Source organism: Chaetodon auriga, chromosome 15 (assembly GCF_051107435.1).
Source record: "Chaetodon auriga isolate fChaAug3 chromosome 15, fChaAug3.hap1, whole genome shotgun sequence".
NCBI lineage: Eukaryota > Metazoa > Chordata > Actinopteri > Chaetodontiformes > Chaetodontidae > Chaetodon > Chaetodon auriga.
In genome coordinates this window covers 1,545,246-1,567,012 of record NC_135088.1, presented here as the reverse complement: position 1 = coordinate 1,567,012, position 21,767 = coordinate 1,545,246, and the positions used below count along the sequence as shown (strand labels likewise).

The 21,767-nt window shown below is 42.0% G+C and overlaps 1 protein-coding gene across 2 annotated transcripts in view; it reads left to right on the top strand.

Moving 5' to 3' along the window:
- The first annotated feature begins 230 nt into the window (after positions 1 to 230).
- sgcd (sarcoglycan, delta (dystrophin-associated glycoprotein)) overlaps positions 231 to 21,767 on the top strand; it is a 264,844-nt gene continuing 243,307 nt past the window's right edge. Inside the window, exon 1 of one of the 2 annotated variants that reach the window (XM_076750476.1) lies at positions 231 to 1,081. The gene's annotated coding sequence lies outside the window, so the exon portion shown is untranslated. The remainder of the gene's footprint in view (positions 1,082 to 21,767) is intronic. The other variant, XM_076750477.1, reaches the window with a different exon arrangement.

Here is a 21,767-nt window from a genome sequence, read left to right as displayed (position 1 = left end):
TTCTGCGAGGAAAACTCCACCTACTCAGTGCTGTTAATGTAGTCACTGACAGTGTGAGCTGCTCTCTCTCTCTCTCTCTCTCTCTCTCTCTCTCTCTCTCTCTCTCTCTCTCTCCTCTCTCTCTCCTTTTCTCTGTGCCTCTCTCTCTCTACTGGGCATCTCCCCCAAACCTTCCTCCTCCTCCTCCTCCTCCTCCTCCTCCTCCTCTCCGAGCATCCTCCTCTCCTCTCACATCGCTCTCCAGCTCCACTTGCGCTCGCAGCCTCCTGCCCGTTCGCTGCTCTCCACTCTTCTCTCTCCGCCTATATTCCTCTATTGCACGCAAACACACATTTACGCACACACACATGCATGCATGCATACACTCTCCCTCCTCTCACTGTCTCCCCTCTCTCGCTCTCAGTCACACTCAGTCCTGTGCAGACTTGAGGAGCCCCGGAGAGGAGATGATGCTGGTGGTGAATCTGTTGGAGCTTTAGTGGTGATTTTTTCTTTTTCCTCTTAAAAAAGAAAACTAGACTAAGAGCAATGTTGATGCAACAGCACCTCATCCCTCTGCGCTGTGTCGATCTGCCTGCCTCCTGCCTAGAATCAGCCCATTTTGGGGGGATTTAAACGACAGAGAGTGTGCTGCGCCGGCTGTGCGCTCTGCGGTTCTGGTGCGCTGGATCTTCTTCTTCTTGTCTTCTTTATCTCACTGAAGGATGCTCAGTTCTTTCCACGATCAGGAATATTATTACTACAACTACCGACACTCTTGCTGCTGCTGTCCACTTCTCTGCCCCAGCCAGATTGCAGTCTGAGGCACCCCGGTCCCCTAAAGGGAAGAAGAAGCATGTCAGAGGCACCCGTGTTGCACATGGAAATGAGCCGTCTCCTACTGGTTCTGCTGGACTCCAGCCTCTAAACCAGACTTGCGATTATCCAAAAATCACAGAAAGGCTCTGAAGAAATTGGGGAGTTCCTTTCTGACAAGCCGAAAAATTCCTGTATCATTGTGTATCAAGGAGCACCAGCTGCTCAACCACCTCTATGGTTTTCTGACTTGTCCAAGACAGAGATTTTGGCATCTGACTAAGAGGTAAGACTGCTTTTACTTTGACTTTGCGGTGTTGCTTCTTTGTGCCATTTTATCTCCGTTCTGCTCTTCCTGAGCAACATTGATTCTGTACTTTGGAGAGGAAAGGCTCAGTGTCAGTGATGTGGCAGATTTTGTTTCTCTGGATCACTCTCTTGGTGTGGTGGAAGCTAATTTTTTTCAGAAATTGTGTCTACTACTGAGCTGCTACCGCATCCCCTGCTTTGTCTGATTAGTCATGACTGGCACTGCTCTGTCCTGTTTACTATGCATCATCTCGTGTCTGTAGCAGTGTCCCTCACTCTGTGTTTCTGCTCAGCAGCCGGTCAGAAATGAATGGCACTGCAGCCGAGAAGGCAGAGGTGTTCGTGTTAAGTGGATTTGTAGAACCACGGAGCATCCAGAGTCTGTTTGCACTGAGTTTGTCTGCTGGTATGTGTGCACAGGAGTCTGCACTCAGAGATGAACTGCAGCTATTTTGAGTTCATTGTATCCACTTTTGGGTAGGAGGGTTCATTGTCTTCTGCCTCTAAAATCTGGGCGACTCATTCTGTTAAAGTTGGTACATACAGAAGGTTTTCATTTCATCACATGGCCACAATAAAAAGTCTCTCATTTGTTATTTCTGATAGAACAAAATGTGTTAGTGTATTTACTGTCTGTTAATGGTTCACCTCATCATGCTGCCCATCCTCATGAACTGGTATGAATTCTTGGCATTGGATATGGACGATCCACCAACATGTGGAGATATGCTTCATGCATTTCACTGTGCGTTGTATTTGTAAGTCTGCTGTACTGTAAATCAACGGGTGCGTGGGTTATTCCCTGTGAGATGGAATAACTGCATGGTGTCTCTTTATGGAGATCAGGATTTGGGGTGCTTGCATCCACGGGTTCACTGTGCATGTGTGTTCAGTGTCAGAGTCTGTGCCAACGGGCGACTTCTTCTGAATCAAGCAACACAAATGACGGAGAAAGGATATCACACACTGCATCTGAGCTCATATTTAACACTGAGATGTTCACTCATCTGTTGGTGTCTGGATCATGTCTGTGAAAGGAAACTCAATCTTAAAGGTGGCTGCATTTCAAGATCTGCTGTTGTTTCTACGTTATCGCTCCTCAGCATGTGTCGAACAATTTACTCAGAGTCAGTGGGGATGGAGACTGGATGGAGTAATTTTTCATAGAAATAGAAAGATATCCCGGTTGGATCAGCTGTTCTGAAATTATCCACAAACGCATTTATAATCTGTTTAGCCAGCTTTAATGCCACAAGCAATGAACATATCAAGGACCCGGAGCTGGAGGTCTGTTGGGAAAAATATCAATAAATCATTAAAACAGCTAATGAAATATTGTATAAACACTTAGGCTCCCCACTGTAAAAAAAAAAAAAAAAAAAATCCCAATAAAACAAGTCATTTAGGCAAATATTCTTTATACAAAAATGAGATTTTGTACATTTTGCAAATGAGATCATTCTTGTGGCAAACGCAGTTTGCTGTTTTTAAGTTTGTTTGTTTGTTTTTTTAAATGAGCCTCACTACCTTAACTAGTAAAACATATCACTCCAGTAGTATCAAAAAATGACTCTTGACATTTTGCAGTGCATTGGGTTGGTATGTCTTGAACAGTATATAAGAGCATTTGATAATTAATTGTCCCTGTTTATTCCTTACAGTACATGGATTATCCTCTTCAGTCAGTTGATAAGTTGAGTTTTTCCCATCAGTTTTCTTTGGGGTGGATGTGCAGTGTTTCTAAAAGCACTCTGTAATGCAGAGTGAAGAAGCACAGAGAAAGAGCTCTCCACCACCACCACCATCAAAATGAGGGAATATCTTTTGGCAGAATGGTGCTCATCCATCCAGGAGCCTTCCAGAGAATCTGTGCCAAAGAGCGCTGGTGGCCTGACAAGTTACCAAAACACTTGTAAGTTGTACAGCGGTAAAGCAGGATACTGCATAATGATGTGTGTGTGGACTAAATAATGCAAAAGAAAATGACAAAACTTAAATCTAGAGGGACATTTAGGGATTTGGGGTTGCTACTGGATGCAATGACAAAGACAGGGATTGTATTTTAAACTTTGAGCTAAATGCAGATAAGCCATAGTCCATCTGCTTCAGAAAGCAATTTTTGTCATCCTGATTTAGACTGTATTTGTTAAAGAGGCCATTTTATTTTTTTCTGGGCGGGGGGCGGGGTTCCCTTTCCTTTAGTGTTAAATGGCTTCTTTGTGCACGCAAAAAAACAATGACATGCCGAGGAGCGTTTCTCTCTTGCAGAGAAGACACTGCTCCTGAACACCATGTAACACGGCATCACCTACAGCTACTGAAAGAACCAACACAAGTTCCTCCTACCATCTGAGGATGTCAAGACCCCTTGGCTTAACTTTTTCATTTTGATGGAGACAAAAATCTCCCAAAGCTGGACTGCTTTGTCAACGAAAGCTGCTAACAGTCCAAGCTCAAGGATGGATCAGTATCGGCTGTTTGTGACCAGATTTCAAACTTGGAAGCTGTAATTTTCGCCATGTATTATGTTGTTTTACCATTTATTTTATTAGCCTGTTTAAGTATGCTGGTAGCTAATGTGGCTACACGACGAGACTAGTAGGTTGGTATCCGTTTTTAATGTTGCTTTTGTGTGTTTACACTGTAGCGTTAGCTCAGCTAGTGTTAGCTTTGTTGTTATGCAAAGACTGTTCTGCTCCTGGATCATCATCGGGACGTGTTTGTTGTTGCTGTATGTTAATTTACTTGAAAACAGGACCTGAAGGTAATGATATAGCTAAATGTGAAAAGAAATGTTCAGACCACAGGAACGTATCTGTTTAGTAACATTGTGTAACTTTGATTGGCACTCAGCAGCCAGCCTGCAGAGACCACACAAAGGTCGTTACAAAGCCGTATCATTGGTGGCGCACTGGGGCGTGAGGCTAAGGCTAAAACAGATCTAATTCATGCTTGAACATTTGCAGTGATGAAGTTTTAATCTAGAAACAGTTGTTTTGATGATATTCATGATAGAAGCTAACTGGAAGCAAAAAAAAAAAAAAAACCACTGGCAGACCTGACAGGAAACACAGTGACCAGTGCCTGCATAGGCCTGTGTGAACTGACCAATCAGAGCCGACTGGGCTGTTTGAAGCTGAAACGGAGCGTTTCAGACAGTGAGACGGAGTTCGCTTGTTTGGCAGATGATCATGCAACAGTCTTTTGACAGATGTTCATGCAGTTTTTGGCAACAGATGAGTTCTGTCAGTGTCTTATGCTGCTTTGGAAGTCAACATATCAAAGATCCAGATCTAGTTTATTGCTAATAAATGCTGATGCTTAAATTAAACTCAATATGGCCCAACTTAGAGGCCATTGTCGTAAATGTGATTAAAATAGTCATGAGACCTTTTCTATGAAGTGTTTACATTCTTCTTGTGTTGCCCAGGCCCATGAAAACAACACCCTCTCAATCCGTGTTCATGTTAGCAATAATAAATATGCAAAGTCCAGTTACAGTTTCACAATAAAGCTTGAGAAGTGAGTGAAGAAGGGGTAGAAGGAGGAATGAAGATGTAGTGACAGAGAGGTATAGAGTAGAGAGAAAGAGGAGGACAAGGAGGTGAGAGATGACGAGGCAGGAAAAAATGGACGGAGAATGGGATAAAGGGAGTCAGAGATGGGAACAGTGGGAGACTGCAGGTGTTGATCGAGTGTCGACGAGAACAAAGTCCCCGTCGGAAACCGGTCCATGCGATGACTTGGACAAGACAGCCGGTGAAAAAACATGAATAATGAATTTTAGGAAAGGTGCAGTAATGAATACTGCAGCAGGGAGCAGCAGAAGCTCTGAGGTGTTTCTCTCCACAACTCACCCTATACCTCAGCAAGCACTCATGAATTACTTAGCCTAAAAACTAGCCCGTACACACTTCAATTACACACACACACACACACACACACACACATTCATGCGATGCATAACTACATTAGAGCGCTGAGGGCGTCACCTAAAAGTCAGTAAAGTTGATTTGGAGCCAGAGGACAAGCTGCTGCGTCCTTCAGCATTGCAGCACCTTAAACAAATCAACTCATTTTAAGTGCTCTGATGACAGCCTTCACTGTCCTTCTTTAACCTTGAGATACACACTTTAATATGTGCGTGTGTCTAGACAGATGGATAGATTCCGTATTTTTATGTGTGTGCTTGTGTACAGCCAGTATCGACCAACAATGTCGATTATATTTGAGTGCTGGATCAGTACATCTCTTCCTTTATTAAAGATCTAACATTTTAATGTGTTGGTGTGGCGATAAGAATGGAACAGTGAACATTTCCTGAAGTGAAATCTTGGTACTTCACTCAGACGACCCTCCGGACGAGCTTCTCCCTGCAGGCTGGAGGGTAGAGGCAGGTCATCAGGTACATTCAGCACCACTGGTCTCACCGCCTGCTGTCAGCCAGTCTCCCTGACTGCAGCCCTACCCTCCATGAGAAGAACATTTTGTTTTTGCTTGTTTTCTCGTCAAGTTAAATAAAGATAAAGCTTTTTAAGTCGCTGCTCAAGCGCGGTTCCCGTCTTTGTCCTTGATGAGACGGGTTATGACACCAAACAAATTCAGGAGACTTGCTTATCCCTCACTTCATCTCAGAGGTAAATACGCTCTAGCTGGAACTTGTTACTTCATTTCTTTCCTTACATTTTCTCATCTGTTCTTCTTTCCTTGCTTTTTATTATCATTCCTGCCAATTTACTCCCATTCTCTTCTTCCATGTTTCTCGCCGTCTTCCCATCCCTCTTATTGCTTTGCTTGTTTCTACCCTTTTCTCTTTGTCTTTCTCTGGGCATTCTTTCCTCCTTTCTTCAGTTTTTCCTTTTTCCTTCTTTCTTCCTTCTGTCATGTTGCTTTTATCAATTTCCTTCTGACCATCCTGTTTTCCTTCATTGCTTCCCTTCCACCAGAGTGGAAGCAGGATGTACAGTATTTTATATGTATATATGTGTATTTATGTATCTAGTCGTGTCCACTCTCCTGTCCAATTAGCCACATGAGCAACGTTGCATCTCTTCACAAACAGTGCAAAGAAAACAACAGCTTCTGTGAATCCACTGTGAATATTTCCTCTCATTGTTTGTCTGCAGCACACTGCTCATTGAATCTGTGTGTTTCTGTATGCTTGCTTATGCATGTGTGCTCTTTCTAAGTGGGATTGGGCACATGTGTGTTTGAGCGGGGATGCTCTCTGGGGGGCAGGGGAAATTGAAGGCTTACTTCCTTTCCACTAATTACCCAGCAACAGTCCCCACTAATTGTCAGACCCTCACATGCATTTGATGTCTTTAAATATCCAGCAGCATGGAGCCACATAATCGAAGCAGGGAAGTGGCGAGAAGGAGGAAAGGGCAGAACAAAGCAGGTCAGCAGATCCGCTTTGAAGTTGTGCACAATCCATAACCTGCAGAATAGCTGCTGTTGGACGTGGCTTCATCCCCTCAGAGCATCTGTCTGTTTAGGAGGGAGGAGGCACTCGAGTTCTCCATTAACATCAACATAAAACCTACTATGTTGAACTTTTTGATGGAACCTGAGATGACTTTTGGCCATGGCTACCTGCTCCCTGCAATATTTATTTGAAACTGGCACCTAAAAAGAAACAACATAATAATCTGAACACCTGTGCAGTCTAATGCAATCCAATGCAATGATCCTGCAACCACCACTGCTTTTAAGAGCAAGAAATATTTAGACACGTATTGATTCAGGCTGTAGTTTGTGATGTCAAGTGGGAACCGTCAGGGTCTACTAAGCCCTCAGAGAGAGAGAGAGGGGGGCCTATGATGAATGGAAATGTAACAATGTAAAGTACTAGTTCCCCCTCTGGTGTTTGTTTATGTTCTCAAAATCAATCACCATGAAAATGAAATGCTCCTTCTTCGGCAATTTGTCTATTTTGGAATAATCTTTTCAGAAAACAAATCCTTCCCTATCAGGATCTTACCTTTCCTCGTTAGTTGGTTACAAAAAAAAAAAAACCTAAATTCTTGAGTGACATTAATACGAGCATGGCATCATCCTATTTTACCTTTGAGAAGAAGGGTTATTTTAATGGTGTGATAAGCAGCAGCTTCGCATCAAAGGCAGAAGTAGATATTGTTGCTAGCCAGTTGCTGGAGAAGACTTGAAACGGTCCTGGGCGGCTGGTGAAGTTTGGCCTTTCTGCTACTTGGAGATCTTGCCCGGAGGATAAGTTTTGTAGAGTTTGTGAACTTTTTGCCATCTGTTCCTCTCACATTAAGGCAAACTGGTGAGTCAGTTTCTTTTATTAAGCGGCATGCTCACTGATTGTGGTGATTGTTGTAGACTGTGTGTTGAATAGCAGAGACTTAAAAGAAGTCTGTGTGTGTGCTTTTGGCCAAGTCATGCAATTAATTTAATTTTGAAGTAAGTACTATGGATGGATCAAGGCTAGTTACAGTACTGCGATGGGTCGGACGATATTGGAGCCGAATCCATTTTTTGGATAATTGGTCAGCTGTAATATTTATGTGGTGTGTGAGCTTTCAATCCACCAAAGGAGAAAATATGTGGACCTTTTAACCTGCAGAATGAGAATGAGTGCCTCCTCTTTTATTTCCAAGAACAAAATGTCTGCAGTGGGAACGGAGGCAGCGTCAAAGGACGGGTGTGTACAATGGCTGGTGCTGTTAACACCACTAAAGCAGGACAGACACGAGAAAGTGGACTTTTATTTTGCCTACAGCAGCACTTTAAACTGGATGCTTGAAGCTCAACATTAGAAAGCAGTGAAATCCAGTTTGACATGAATTTTTAATGTGAGAAAAGGAAAATTAATTGCGAGTATAAATGGGATTGATTTTATGTTGACTGCTGACAGATCGATTGTATTTATCTTGAGGTCTTTATGCGTGCTTGTCCTCGAATCTGTTTCTAAATAAAATGGCGGTCTCAGGACCTCAGAGAGGGACAGGCGGAGAGAGAAAAGCGAGTCTCTCCCATCTCCTGTCTTCTCCATAAATAGCTTTATCTCCTCCCGCCACTGAGCGATACTGACAGCCTGCATTAGCAACCTGGAACTGATTTCACTTAAGAGTTTGAGTCCTTTGAGGAATTGATTTGTCTTGTAAGGAAGAACAAAAGCCAACACAAAGGTCCATCTGAAGGTTAGAAAACTGGAGGAAATGTGAACAGACAGACAGCTGTGCAGAGAGACAGACAGTCAAGGGCTCATGAGCTGATGGGCTTTTGATTACTTAACAAATAGATTCAATAATGAGCCACATAAATACTCACTGAGAGTGGTGGGAGCCAAGGGGGATCTGTGCAGCCCCATAGCTCATACATACAGTAGATTCCTTGAGGCCCGCATGGTAAACACGTGTGATTGAATCGGTCATGTGTAAGCTTTATGTCTAAAAATCTTCCCTGGGGTGACCTTGAACACTTGAACACAGCTTCCTTTCTAAATAAATCATATTACTTCAAGTATGAGTATGGTGAAGCCTAAAGTGTCCTGAGCACATAGAGTTTGTGTAATTACTCTCACTGCCAGAAGGGGGAGACACATGTTCCACAGTGCAGGTTTAGAGTAATAACCATCCCGTCCATTCACATAAGAATCAAATCTAAGGGTGCTGTATGGACACAGATTGAGTCGTGTGGAGTGATGAGAAATGCATATGTGCAGAATTCCACCTTTACGTGGCCTCAATTAATACTAATTATGTTATAAGTGCTAACGCTACAGAAAGTATGATTGTGTGAACGGATCCATCTGCACTTGTTTTACATCAGCACATCGGCACCTGTCTGTATAATTCACAAGTCAAACCCTGTCGTGACATTTGGCAGCTGCTGATGGCGTAAATGTGACTTCATCAACATTTCATGATGATCCCAGCTGAAAAAAAAAAAAATGTTTTAATGCTGTATGATACTGTTTCCAAAGAAAATGAAGGTTTCACAAAAGTGCAAAAGAGCATGATGTGGATTTGTTGAAAAATGTATGCCTTGAAAGCATCTACAGAAACATCTCAGGGAGTCAACGGATGCTCTGAAGCAGAATTCACTGTTACAGTAAACCAATTTAAATGATGAAAAAATCTACTTGAAAGCATCCAAAAGGAAAGAGTTCAGCAGTCAACTCTGCTATCTGATGTCCTTGACAATACAGACGCCTAAAGGTAATCACCACTGTGGTCGAGATACAGTCACGAAAGTCTATGGTTCACATTTTGACCATATGTTCCTTTTGGCAGGGTGAGAATTGGCCAAAAGCAAAGTTTAATGGTGTTGATGCTACACACGCTGTTTCCATTGGATCTCGAACATTATCTATGCAAGGCTAGTTCAAAAAATGGCTCCCAGCAAAAACATTTGCTTAAAAGTGCTGGTTTGTCACACTGGGATTGTGTGTGGGTGACGAGTGTGAAGGAGCTGTACGTCTTCTCGTAATTTATTTAGGAATAAGTAGAAATGGAACACAGAAAACAGGCAATTTTCTCATGAATGAAAGATGCAGCTTCATTTCTTCAGTTCTCTTGGTGTACCTCCACCGACTGTTGAGAGATGAACCTTCAGGGCTTCTTTGTTTTTTCAAAGTGTTTTTCCCTTGGTAGTCGTGCACTCCATTAGTGATGGCCCAGTGACACTCATGTATGATGAAGCACAGACAAATGACATGATGGGAAACAATTGCTGGCAATTTTTCAATTTTTGTATCTTACCTTTATCAGATCAGGACAGTTTCTACAAATCAGACTATTTTTTCATTATTACTGCACAAAATGGAAGCACAGGCTACAGAAAATAAAAATGAGTCAATAGAAATAGTGTAGACTAACCCTGCTGACAATAAAAGCAAAACAATATGAAAAGGAGCACGACAATGCAAAAGGACTGTTGTCAAGTCATGTAACCTAATGCAGAAGTTCCCCCGGCTGTGGGAAGGTGTCGTTCCTGTGGTTCTGGTGCAGTGACGTGGAACCTGTTGGTGTTTCCGACTCCTTCACATAAAGCAATGAGCTAAATGTGAGTCCAGGGAGCTGTCCTCCGTAACATGTGCCCCTTTTTGACCTTTGAATTACAGCGAGCTCATACAGACCGCTCCGATGTTGGTGTGGGGCTGAAGAACATGCATTGATTTGTTTGTCAAAGGGGGTGAATAATTCTGATGAGGTATTGATTGTTGTAAATCAAGACATAAGTCACCTTGGTTAAGGGCAGTAGGAGGTCCTGCTGATAGATTGTATGATGTGTATATGATTATTGAACCTTGAAACAAGGCATTGAAAAATGACCACTTTGCTGACTGGCTGTTAAAGCTCATCATTCACTGAAGGATTTTATTGACACGTTCATGGGTGCTGACAAAAGAGGCAGAAAGTTAGTTTCACACTCTGACATTATGCATTGCATTGGCGGCTTTATGGCGCTACAGCAAATCAGACTTTGTTTTCAGATGGGGGGAGTGTTGCCTAATCAGCATACCATGAGCAGTCGACTGTGCGAACGCCAGCGGCTTGTGAAGCATGGTTATTGTTTCAGAAAGCGACAGAGTGAAACACGGGGAGAGAGTGAGAGAGCAAGAGGAGCGCAAAGGAGGAGTTCAAAAGGCAGAAAATAAAAAGGACGGAAACTTGACAGCCGCGATGAAACAGAGATTGAAGATTTAAACAACGACAGAAAACAAAGGAGAGGACAAGACAAAACTGCAGAGAATGAGAGGAAAGTGAGAAGATTACGGAGGATGACGGAGTCGAAGCGAGATGGAGAAAGTTAGAGAATGAGAGACAGATAATGAAGAAGACTGATAGCGAAAGTGAAGAGAAAGAGGAAGAATCCGATCCAATCCAATTATATCTGCCTTCAAGAAGCCAAATGGTCTCATCATATGTGTCGGTCATGTTGTGGAGCTTTGGTAATACAACGCTCAGACTCACCCATCTGCACTTTCCTCAGCTTTATGCCTTTCATTTGTCAGGGGCCACATACAGCAAAGAGATGAACCAGATTTAGATAAATCTTACTGTTCTTTCACTACTCAGACATCACCTGTCAATCAGTCACGTCTGCTGCTTTCTGCTCCTGGTTTCTGTTGCAGTATCATCAGCGATATGAGACACACCTGGGCCAGGTGTTCCCATGTGCATGAGGGCGGGGTGAACATTGAGCTCTCCTCTCCACACGCTCTCCTGTGGCTTCTGTTAGACCGAGCTTTATTTCTTGCCAAGAAAGCACATCTTCCACCATCTATTATTTCTTTTGTTTGCTGAGTTGCCTAGGTGTTGCCTCATCGGGTCCCCTGATGGGTCAGGAGTCCATGAACTGGAAAGTCCCTGGTTTGTGCCCAGCTGGGAACCTTTGTTGCATGTCAATCTCCCACTCCCCCAGTTTCCTGTCATCTCTGTAAAGTCAGCTGTGACATAAAAAAGAATGTTATTATTCGATGCTGCTGTATCTCAGATGTTTCTCCTGTCATAGAACTGAGCTGTGACAAAGAAAACAAGCAGGACTGTAACGTCTTCTTCAGACTCTCTTTGATGCAGTTTGTGTTTTTCCAGATGTTTTCTTTTTTTCTTTTCTTTTTGCTGCTACACTATGTTGGCTATTGCTATCCACGCTGCCCCTTCGAGCTTTGTTTTATCTCAAACAAACCGTTGTTGCTGCTGCTAGAAGCAGCGAGCTTCATGCTGTGTAAAAAAATACTATGGGGTAGCAAAGTGGACAGATTGTATGAATTGTAGATTCTTGTTTTTTGCTTTAAAAGCAGCAGAGAAACACAGATTTGTTGTGTTTGATCTCAGTCTTTACATACACATAGTCATAATCTAGCAGTCACGCTGTCAAAATAATAATAAAGATGTGCTATAAAGTACTTTTCAAACGTTCTTTTTAGTTTGGAACTATGTTGCTGTGGTGCATGATTAAATTTCACATTGTGCAAAAACAATTATTGCAGGTTCCTTGAGTACTTTCATGTATGCAATGCATTTGTTTGCTCTTAATTCTCTGGACTAAGGCTACATGCAGAGAGCAAGCTCGTCCAAATCGATTGTCTGAGCAGATATGTGACTTCCATTATTTGTGTGTGAATATGAATGTGCATGTGCACTCTACGGGTGTTTATGCGTGTTTTGTGCGCTAACACTATCACGTTCTGTGGCGTTTACATGAAAGGGGAAATCACTACTGGCTTCCAGACAAGAATTCTCCCTGAGCCGCAGAGAAAATTAAATGAGTCAGGATGTAAAATTTATTCATTATTTGATTTCCATCTCCTGACGCCGGCCACTGAATCCCCCGCTTTAACCGGCTCAGCACAAGTGCCTGTGGCGCATGGCTGTAAGTGCACAATAAGACCGGCGTATCATTTTAATGCAGATGTTCCCAGCAGAGGCCGTTTCAGTGTCGGTCAGAAGCTGAACATAATGTCAGTCAGAAATGAAGCTCTTGTTTAATGTTTTTTTTTTTGTTTTGTTTTCTTTTTTCTCCGACTTAGCATTATAGCCACATAGGCTGCGTTTACTGTCTGGAACACAATGTGCTTTGAATGTGCTTTTGTAATGGTTCAGTGGTAATGTATCTGACTGGAGTATACATGTTTATTTCCATGAGTGTGTGTGTGTGTGTGTGTGTGTGTGTGTGTGTGTCAATGCATAGTTTGCCCCTGTTTGTCTTTATGTGTTTGTGCATGTTTTATTGTTTACTGGAGGGCAGAATTAGCCGCAGGGATACACAGGCTGAATTGCAGAGGCCAGCAGTATGTGAGCTAATATTGACTGTATGAGTGATGGTCATATTTACCTGTTGAATGGATGGCTGCTTTGACTAATGACTGCCTGATTTTTCATTTTCTTAACTCCCGATTTTGCAAGGATGGTTGGCGTAAATTAAAAGATACCGAGGTGGAGGGAGGAGGCAAGCAGAGATGAAAAATGAGTAATTATTGAAAACATCCACAAATCCTCGGCGGGCATATTTCAAGAGCGAGGAGAGTGTTGTCACAGCAAATAGTTGTGTTTTCTGTAGCGAAAGTAAAAATCCCCCTCTCGCTCTCCACGCCCACCCTGTTTCGCAGTATCAATCTCTTGTCATTCCTCACTAACACAACATTGTCTGCACAAGCTGAGGTGTCACTTGAATGCCATTCAAAGTGCATTTGAAGTCATCCGTTTTATCCATCGTGAGCAAAGTCAGGAATGTTTTCATGCCTGCTGTCAGTTCCTGGGATCGAGCTTCCTGAACTCCATAAGAAAAAAACAAAAAGGAGGAAGTGTTTCTAGTGTTCTAGTGTTGTTTTTGTCAGCAGACAGATGCTGCATGAGAAAAGGTCTAATTAATTTAGTCAGCTGAACACCAAGAGTCTGATGGGACGGGTGAAAACCGTGTGACTTAATTGTCACAGAAGGATTGGCTTGGATCAAGGTTGAGGGAATTGAAAAAGAATGAGCTCAGCAGCGATTATATCATATTCAGGACTTGATGTTTTTGCTAATGTCCCACTTTAGCGCTGCAGACACTTGGGAAACTACCCAAGAGAGCAAATCAGCCTCACCGTGGTGTGCCAAGATGAAAATGATATTTACAGTATCATTTCCCATAATGCTGAACCAAAGAATACATTTAAAATGAATGAATCCTAAACAAAACCCAGAGATCTCTTGATTCACATTTTAGGTGATACGTCGTCACCCACCAAAATCGAGCTTTACCCAAATTTAAGGTTAGCGGTCACAAGCTTGACTGTGACTGATTTGTCTGCTATTACAGTTTAGCCTCACGATAAGAAGTTGGAAAGTGTTCGTGTGGTCAAAAAGAGTTCGTCAGCTGACGTGGTTATGACATCGTCAGCTGGTTATTGTGAATTTACATACATTTCATCGCTTCCGCCGTTGATTCGTAAGCAATTGAATCACTTCTGCTGCTTTCAATTAGTTTTTGTCGCTCGCACCCTTGAGGCCACTTTCCCTCCATGACAAATGGCAATTTTGTGTTGTGAAAAATGAATGATGAGTGTAAGACCGGGGAATATGATGAAACATGGCTCTGTCCTCATCAAATCATGACTATTTGAATCAAATCGGCTTTAAATTAATTAAACCGCTTAATAATTTATGGCTCCATTTTTCATTCCACATTCATTTTGTTATTTTATTATTATTGAATTTCCTCAGCATGGGATAAATAATGTGCTATCTTATCTTACATTATCTCATCTTCTTTTTAACCCACTGTTTTTTAAGGTCCACTCCCTATTTATGCTTCCTAAAAACTGACATTAATGAGGCAGCTTTGACCCCTACAGGACATGAACTCCAGTCTCCAGAGTGAAAGTAATATCAGTCTTTGTAATGGAGTGGATGTCACGGTGGAGATGTCTGATCCTGACTATTTCACCACCAAACCGACCAATGTTCGCTCGGTATTTACACTTATTTTTATTTCCTCTTGGGGAGTATTACCACTGAATGGTTTCTATGCATGGCTACACTGCCACGTTGTCCCCCTGCTATAATCCTCATGTCCCCCTTGGATATTTGTTCTAGCGCCTACACTGTGTGTACAGAATAGACAGACATAAAACTACAGTGCGGATAATCAGCTCGAGAAACGTATAGATAGATCGTAAACACGTGAAGAGGATGGATCACTCCTGATGACCTCTCCTCCATGGAGACCTGGAAGAGGACAGACTAAACCAACAGACAAGAGGCAAAACTCGTGAACACCATTCACACAGGAGAGAGACAGCAAACACCCAGAGCTACCCTCAGTTCCTGCATCTGCTACAATTTGCATTCAAATATTAAAATCTGCAGATATTGTATGATTATAAATGAAGGACAAATAGATCTGGCAGAAAATCTGCTTTTTTGTGTTTTTTGTCATTGTGTTGAACTGGCTTCACGCTACGTTTGCTGCTTTTCTTGACATGCTAGAGATTCACAGTTTACCAAAGGTCAGACATGATGGGAATGCAGCAGGACTCGCCCTGGTGTCAGCAGTCCTCTGGCCACAGCTGGTCTTGTGTAATGAGCCTCGACCCCAGATTTTTTCTGATTTGCTTCCCAAAACATTCCCTCACCTCTCTTTCCACCTGGCTTGACCTGTTTTTCTCTGTTTCCTCTCAATCTGTTCTTTCTCTACATCTCTCACTGGGTTCACCTGTCCCCATTTTGATGAATAGTGATATCCAGAGTTGTGTGTACATACATTTAATAGATAAATATTATAGAAATTTGCCAATTTATGCCACTCAGGGTAGTGAAGTGACCAAGCCACTGTAAGTGCTCAGTCAAATATGACAACCCAAGGTCTGATAAATGCCAGCGTCTTGAAAATCAATGCATTTGTGTGTGATATGCTGCAGTGAAGTATTTCCTGCTGAAGCAGACAGCGCAGACATACCTCAGAAAGGTATAACAAGGTTTTTAATCCCTGCTGTGCAGGCGTGCAGCATGTACACACACAGTAGCAACAATACTATATTTTAGCCTTCCTCCCCACTGTTTTGTATTACCTTTAAAATATTCAACAGGGAAGGTGCTTGTACATTATCAGCATCCCCAATGGTGGGCTTTGTTTGTCCCAACATCATTTATACCAGCACTGCAGGAGGGTTTTATGTACAGTAGCTCACCCTCTTTATCCTAGCTTTTATGCAGCCCAATTGATGTTACTTTGGTGCAATAATCATACATACAAACATGACATTCCCACCAAATACACAACATAAATCCACATACGAAGGCTATTAAGAGCCTGGCTGACTGGAGCGCCACTCAAACAGTCCTGTAAAAATCTAAATTTGTCCCCAAACAATTCAAAACAGCCCACAAACGGCCTTCAGTGACTCTGAAATGAATAAAATGAAATGGATTGAGAAAATGAGAGAAAAGACGAAGATGAAATATTTTTCTTGACGAATGATTCTACTTGTAACAAGTGCTGCTCAACAGTTTAAGCAACAGAAACGACTTAGTTTTTAGATAAACTGACTTGGCTAAAAACAGGAAACAGGTGACAAGGTAAGAATACCCCATTAGGCCTGTTTTTGTCTCAAAACTCAAATTCTGGCTCTCACCTCACAGATATAAAGTCTTGAATTCAAACTCAAACTCAGTTTTATTCTCCTAAATCTGATGCAAAGAACTGAGAGGAAGTGGAAATAGTTGCCTGCTCGGAAAAGGAAATCATATGGTGAAGAAGACGCTGCTGTCACTGATATCACACAGCAGTCCCAGTTAGTGGTGATACGTTATGTCAGGCTCTTGTCCAGTGAACTGGAAAGTATTTGCAGTAGTGTGGCAGCTTCCTGTCACATGCCATCAGACACACTGGGGTCTGGGTGACCATTCACTTTGTCCTCACTACCGAAACAAGCAGGGTTTCTCCATCCCTGTGAGTCAGCGAGCCTTTCAGCGCTGCAGCAGAGGATTGGCCACAATCCTCCTGTTTTTTCTTTTCTTTTCTTTTTAAAAACTACAAATCTGTTGTGGGCTGAAGAGCCGCTTTTGTTCCTGCTAAACAGAAGACAAGCACGATTTAAAACCATGTCTTATTGAAATGGGTTGCATTTTGTTTGTATGTGTGTGTGTGTGTGTGTGTGTGTGTGTGTGTGTGTGTGTGTGGGTTGGTGGCTGGGTGGGTGTTTTCTGACAGTAACAAAGCTTGTAAAAATCCCCCTTAATGTATCTGTCCCATATTAGCACTACAAGCAATTTACTCTTGAATGTTAAAATTAGCATTTAGCTTAAGTACTCAACACATTTTCTTGTAAGTTCTTATGAATAAAAGAGGAAACCACGATTTATCCAAACACTTGAGTGTAGTGGTATTTCAGAAGAACAGAAAAATGTCTCTGTGAGTGTGTGTTTGTGTAAATGTTCATCTGTGATCTCTGGGTAAAATTAAATCCTTACAGGTTATGCAAAGCAGGTTATGCAAAGATAGAACACCAGCAAGCCTCTGCACATAAAAGCACAAATAATGAAAGTACAGCCAAGAGTCTTAAGAGCAAAATAGCAAATATTATAAAACGCAATAACTGTTTGAATGCACTGAAGGTTGCAAATAATCGTTGAAGGTGTAAAAGTGTATGAGGATCCTTTGTGAGCTTCACCTCCACAGGGAGAACGCTCCTCTGGATGGGTTGATCCATTCCACCTCTCCACGACAGGCCACTGAATATAGCAGCGCTGCAGAAAGAGCCCTTATTTAAACACTCCAGCACTCATTTCCTCCTCTCATGGCCTCAACACCAGCACCTGTACACTGCCTCTCCTGACCTGCACAGGTGCTCCGGTCGAGCTCTCTTGCCAAAAAAAGCTAATTTTGACTCGAGGCTCTTGCTTTGAATTTTACGACGTGGAATTAAAAGACTGAGGGAGGGAAATAAAGTCTTGGATTCTAATTAAGGGAGTTTTGTGCGTCCCAGAGAGAGATGATTATGGAGAATAAAAGCTTTTAACAAGCATGGCATAAGGTAATCCACTGCTCTCACCCATCACATCCCCCATCTGCAAGACAATGCAGGCAGTAAATGATGCCCTGGGCATGTCAGATTGATTGGCTGGAATTCAATAACAGCACAATCAAACTGAGAGGGAGGACTGTCAGCCACCGCACAAGATCTAGTAAAGACTAGTAATACAGTTGAAACATTGGTGTGTGTAAGATATCTACCATACATTCTTGTCCCTTTGCAACATACCACATGTATTGCTTTTAATGTACCCTAATGTTTCAGGACGTGTCAGCTTCAGCCCTGACAGACTTCTCAACCTCAACTAGTGGCAAGCTACTATGTCAGTCTCAGCTGTACTTTGAAGTGAAACATAAAGGTGGTAACACTGACAGTCAACAATCCAGCTCTGCAAAGCTATGACTCAGATCACCTTCAAGTCAAAAGCAGCAAACTTGTCTCTTCCAAATCATTGCTGAATTTCACAATTTCCTTCAGGATTTGGGAGATAATGTGGATTGGACCAAGTGTGGAGTATCATCAACAAACATCTGTATAGCTCACATATGTGCTGCACTATGACTGTTTTTATTAATCCTTTATTTAACAAGGTAAAAGTCTTGCTGTGATTCAAATCACTTATTTAATAGGGTCCTGGCTAAGAGGCTACCATAAAAACAGCATTACAGCAATAAAGACAACATAAACAGGGCAATAACGCAGTTACACAAGGTATTAAGGAGCATAGTACTCATGTATTTTTAACAAAATAATCACTATGTTTCTCAAGTGTCCCTTCAAAACCATTAGGACCAAAAAAAAACATCGCACTTAAATCCAGTTACAGCTGATTTGAGCATCCATTGTGGGGTTGCTCTGATTTGATGTTTTATTTCATTCTCGCTGCAGGTTTCCATGCTGGCAGCAGGTATGTGGATTGTCGTGCAATTTCCAATTCAACCAGAGGAAAGAGGTTATGAATCAACCATTGCACCTCATTAGATGGTTATGCAATGCTATCTTCATGCTTAAGGCCCTTTTTTTCAGACCAATATATCCATGTAGGATTTTATTTAAATGCGGTGGTGTCAAAGAGGAGGACTCGCTGCTGGGGGCTGCATAATCTTCTTTTAGTTGTGTTTGATACCTGTTTTCTCTCAGTCATTTATCTTCAATGAAGTACCCATTTCAGATCAGTACTCCGCATCACTGCTCCAATAAACTGATCTTTGTTATGTCGTGGCGTTTTTTTTTTTTTTTACAGGGAAATTATATATTTTTCACTACAGCCTTTTAGAGCAACTGCACCCAGCCAAATAATCTGTCTTGCTGAGCAAACTAGTGTTAACGCCATTTTTCCACACACCCTGTGCAGCTGTGATGTAGTTTTGCACAATACTCTGCCTCTACATCACATTTGGCCGTGGGCAGAAAAACAGCAGAATACAACTGACCACACCTGGAGGTCTGACTGATTGAGGGTCAGGGCAAAAAAAGATGTCGTGTGTAGTTCCCTCTTCAACTGTGCAGAGTTTGAGCATCAAACTCCCGGAGCAGTTTATGTGATATCATCTCGCATCAGGAATTTAAATGAATGAATATTGCATGAAGTAATTATCTGAGTGTCCTCTGCAGCTGAAAATGACCCATGTTTACATTTTGCTTGTAAGTTGGGAGGTCAGGGTGGGTGGTTTGACGAACAAAATGCTGTGCCAACGAGTGTATAGTTTCTCTGCTTCTGTCGCCCATGAAGGGGATGAGTTGGTAGTTATCGATGCCTAAAGTTAATAATTCAACCCTGCGGAAAACCCTCATTTCATTTTTGTGGCACAGACAAAAACCCTCTCCTGCTGTTTTGTTATTAAGATTTGTTGAAATGAGTATATTAATTGGGATCCCCACAGTCGCTGTTAACATGTACACACACACACACACACACACACACACACACACACAGTTTTTTAACGCAGTTAAGGACAGTAGAGCCACTGTTCTGGCTGCTGTAATCCTATGGAAGCATACTGAGACTTTTATGTATACGTACAGCAGTGCCACTGTAGATAACAGCATCAGAGAGCTCACTTCATAAAAAGTGAGCAATGAAAAAGAGACTCAGCAGACAGAATTGTAATGCAGAGGATCCAACCTGCCCGACGTCGCTGTGTTCGAGTGGTTTTATTCCTTAAAAAATGTTGTGTTCTGTGATAGAAGAAAGGAAGAGAGCATCAATGATGGCGGCCCTCTGTTCAACAGATGTTGGAAAATAAAGGAGTTAGGAGTTGAATGGCTCCTGACTTTCATTTGTCCTTCGGCTGGAGCTGATTCGTAAATGAAGCTGTCGGCGGTCAATGCCTGATGCATGAGGTTGTACGTGTGTTAAAACCACAGCCTGTTTCTGTGCTTAACAAATGACCTCGCAAGGAAAGAAAATCCACCTGATTAGATGGTGTATCTTGTATCTCTGGACCTGTTTGGTTGTTTATTAGTAGTGTTTTTCCTTATTTCTATGGATACCTGGGGAAGTGTAAAAAATTAAAACACTGAGAGAAAAAAATCTTTAGTTCAAAGCAGGTCCTCCACAGAAAATTGATCATGTTGTATTTTTGCCCGAGCACATATTGTCTTTGAGTAAAGTGCAATAATTTTTTTTCTCAAATTGAACAAAAATCTCCCACCGTTTTGTCCTCTATGGCTGCTTAGAAAAGACAAATATGTGCACGAATGCAACTAGTTCATCAAAAAATGTCCATGACAAACAAGCTATAATAAAGATACGTCCAAAACTGAACGAAGGCCCTGAGGTGTGAAAAACAAATGTGTGTGTGTCCTCTGCAGGTAACGTGTGTTACCTGAAACTTTCATTTCTGTTGAGGAAGTGAAAAAGATTTCAAGAATGTCATTTTTATTGACTTTACTAACCTGCTTTGTTCCGTGGCCGAATTATTGATGCTATAGTTGCTACAGTCATCACAGTTTATCATAACCTGTGAGGTGAGGTGTCCTTCCTTATACGATTTTACGGAAAATGCCCCAGTTAAGGCTGGTTTCAGACCTTTGACATCTTGTGGTGTAATATGAAAAACAGCTGAGCCAATCAGATCTTTCTATGCAAGCTTAAAAATGTAGTCAATATGTTTTCTGTGCCAGAAAAACACATGAAAACACACGAAATGCCTCAAATCAACATATTTTTCTAATTGAGTTTGGTGTGTTAGAGTGGAAAAAAATGTAAAACAACACTTTTGCAGGTCTCTCTTTCTCCCAGAGGGCTGAACAGAGCTTTTCCTCCCTGAATTATGTTGTCACATATGAGAGAAGCTAGTCCTCCCTCATCCAGCTTTCACTTCTCCACGTCTCTTTCTGTCTTTCTTTTCACTTTCTCTTCTGCGCCTGTCTGCTGTATTTCCTCCTCAGGCCAAAGTCCATTGAACTCCTCTTCATCTCATCCCGTCTCTCTGTCTTCCTGTCCACATTATTGTCTCTTCCTTCAAACTTGTCAAGTGTTAAATCATCTGCAGGACATTTAAAGTTACAATATGCACATTTTTGCCTCGAGACAGGAAGGACAGCACAGGTCCCGCCCTCTTCTGCTTCATTCTGTAAAGTTTTCGACCTATTGCTCATCGTGCCACTCACCTTGATGAGCTGTCTGCCTTCAAAGCGTGTCGCCTGCAGCTGAGCTAACAAGCATCAGTGAGGCCTCCACAGGAGCTGAAGAAGCAGCCAGTCTGCAAGAAACAACAAAGCGGATGTTTAATGTTGTTGAATGTGTCTCGTCCTCAGCATGCTTAGCTCATCTCGCAGCTGCTTAAAATGTTTTTTGTTGGCAGCTCTGATGGGCTTGATGTCTATATTTGGGATGTGTTGATGTCTGTATCACAGCTATTCTCACATAAATGGTAAACACATCAAAATGGCGACATAATGGAAAATGTTTGGAATCTTCTTGGTGTCAAAAGAAAAACATTAATGAATCATTCGGTTCAGTTTCTTCAAATGTGAATCATTGCCCAGAATTGCAAATTTGGCAACATTTTGTGAAAATGTGCTAAAACTTTGTGAATACTGGCTGGAGACACATTTTATAGCAAAAACTAATGATCAAATTTTCCACACAGTTTTCTTAAAAACGCTCCTGCAGCTTCACCCACTTTTCTATTCGTAGGATGTTGTTATCAGACGTAGCAGGACATTC